Consider the following 2,834-nt stretch of genomic DNA (forward strand, 5'->3'; position numbering starts at 1 on the left):
CAAGGAATGAATGTGTGGAGGTGCAAGGTAAATTTTACAGGTATAATGCTTCCCACTGTCTGGACTGCTCCTTAGCTTCCAGACAGGGGTCCCTTTTCTGGGGGGGGTCTGTGTGTGTGTGTGTGGGGGGGTCTGTGAGTGGGGGGGGGGGGGGCCTGTGGAGGGGGTTCCTTTAGGTTGGAGGCCATGTGGTCCCTGGAGAGTCCCCGCTATTACAGGGGTCCCTGTCGTGTTGTCCCCCTATTCCAGGAGTCCATTTGGGGATCCCTCTTATACAGGGAATCCTGGGGCTCTCCCTCTATTTGTGGTGATGTGGGGCTGTCGGAGACGATTTGCGGTGTGGGTGTGGGTGTCGGCAACGGGACTTCACCATCAGGCCACCCACTCAAAATGGCTGTCACACAGCGGGATTCTATGGGAATCCCTCGCATGGTGTGGAACGTTGAATTGCATCCCGCTATACGACCAAAAGGGGATCATAAAACTGGTGCAACAGGTGGGAGAACAATGGCCGGGATTCTCCGTTTCTGAAACTAAGTGCTGACGCCAATGACTTTCACAACACCAAAACCGGCGCCACACCTGGACTGATTCAGCTACTGTTGAGGGGCCAGCAGCGGCGCCATGTGGACATAATCGCCGGTTTTGTGATTGACACTCAGGAGGCTGACAAGCTGCAGCCACATATACACATTTCAGTCCCCACACATATCATCCCAGCCAACAAGATGGCAGCAAGGAGAGCGGCACCAAGGTTCGTGGACACAGAGCTGGAGACCCCCTTGGATGCTGTGGAGGATACAAGGATGAGCCTATACCCTGGCCCAGGAAGGAGGCTGTCATCAGCCGCTATTTGCCGTGCTTAGGTGCAGGTGGCAGAGGCGGTCAGCGCTTTGGGCAATGTGGTCCGGACCAGCCAGCAGTGCTGCAAAATACTGCACAACCTCCTCAGAGTGGCCACGGTGAGTAGACAGCACTATGCCCCTTGTACCAACCCCCCACCCCTCCCACACACACATAGCCCTACTCCTCCCAGAGGGCGGGCAAACCCCCACCTTGCACCACATGCCGGCATCTATACCATACCTGCCACCATGGCCGGCTGCCCTGGCCACCCAGGCCACCAGCTACCCACCCCGGGCTGCATGCGCCGGACTGTCTAACGCTGTCATTTTTTGTTTCCCCCCCTCATCAGTAGAAGGCCGCGCACAACCGCCGAGAGTGGGAGAAGACAGGAGGGAGACCACTGGACCTGCGCCACCCTCACTGTGGTTGAGCAGAGAGCCCTGGATGTGGTTGGCGGACCAGAGAAAAGGGAGGTCGCCGAGGTGGAGTTCGGCCGCGGGCGAGGAAGTGAGACCCTACTTAGTTGCAGTTCTCCATGACACGTGTGTCAACACCCTCCAACACCACACCACCCTCACCCTCACACCACCCACACACAATCCTCACCCCACCATCACCCCCCACCACCCTTATCCCCACACCACCCCCATACAACCTTCACCCTCCCACCAACCTCACCCCACACCATCTCCACACAATACTCATCACCACACCACCCTCACCCTACACCACCCCCACCCCACCCCACCCCCCCCCCCATGCTCACCACCCTCACCACCCCCCTCCCCTGGCCCGCGGCCAATTCATACGTCTTTTCTTGTGTCTTACACGACCTGTTGGACTTGGGCAGTTCACCCTGAAGCACTATTGGTACTTTTTGATAAATTAATGTACTTTAAACTAATTCTTGAAAATAAGTTTGTCTTTGTTGATTTAACTGTCAATTTAGGATGATTATTTTTACACGACTAAAATGCTAAATCATACATTATTGGTTCCTCAGCAGTGTGTAAATACTACGCATTTATTATATGTATAATTTGAGGGTCAGCGGACCAGGCCACCTTGCTGGCAGAATATAAGCATTTGCTACATTTGCCTATGTTAACAGCCAACTGATATTTTCCATAGACCATATTCTAGCAGTTAAGAATACACATCCAATCTGACTCAGTTTAAGGAGGTAAAATGTCTGTTTTTCTCTCTAAAATCCAGCATTAAATGTCTCAGACAGAGATAATGCTAGTATTTAAGCACCTTATCATAAACTAAAGCTTCATGTACACACCACTCTCAGTTTCACAAAAAAACTAGGACGCAGTCAGTAAATAATTTAAAGATGGGTAATTTTCTACTGCTCTAGTAATATCTAAAGCAAAAACAACTGTTATGCAACGTCGGAGCTGTATTAAAATGTGCAAATCATTTGAATTAATCAAGTCAAAGATGATGGTACAATGCAGTCAGAAATCAATGATTTTAACATTTGTCAGTACATTTTTGGAACCTGCAGATCTATTTATAAATTATCTATTTATCTATTAATAATGTAATACAATCACCTTAGTTGGACAGGTATTTGCTAACCACAAAATAATTCGTCCTTTTAATTTACTGATTTGTTAAAAATAGTTTACTGCTGAGTATTCTACTTATTTGGTGCTGTTTTGTTGCGAGATTTGTGGAAACACGAGGACATCAAGTTTTAGAATGTTCTCCCAGCTTCTACAAATTACCATTCTCTTCAGGACAATGGGATAGTTGTGAAGATTTAATGTTCAAAAACGTATGGAAAAAGTAAGTCTCGCCTTAAAACCTCTATAAGTCCTCCAAAGCCTGTGACTGACAGTGCTTGGCACAGCTTTGCATTATTCATCGAACTCCCTTTCCCCCTGTCAGTTTTCCCAAACCGGCGTGAAAGTCACTGCAACCAACCAATGGGGAGTGTGTGTGTGTGTATATGTGTGTGGGGGCGGGGGGGCGCAGAC

Source organism: Scyliorhinus torazame, chromosome 6, assembly GCF_047496885.1.
Source record: "Scyliorhinus torazame isolate Kashiwa2021f chromosome 6, sScyTor2.1, whole genome shotgun sequence".
NCBI classification, from domain to species: domain Eukaryota; kingdom Metazoa; phylum Chordata; class Chondrichthyes; order Carcharhiniformes; family Scyliorhinidae; genus Scyliorhinus; species Scyliorhinus torazame.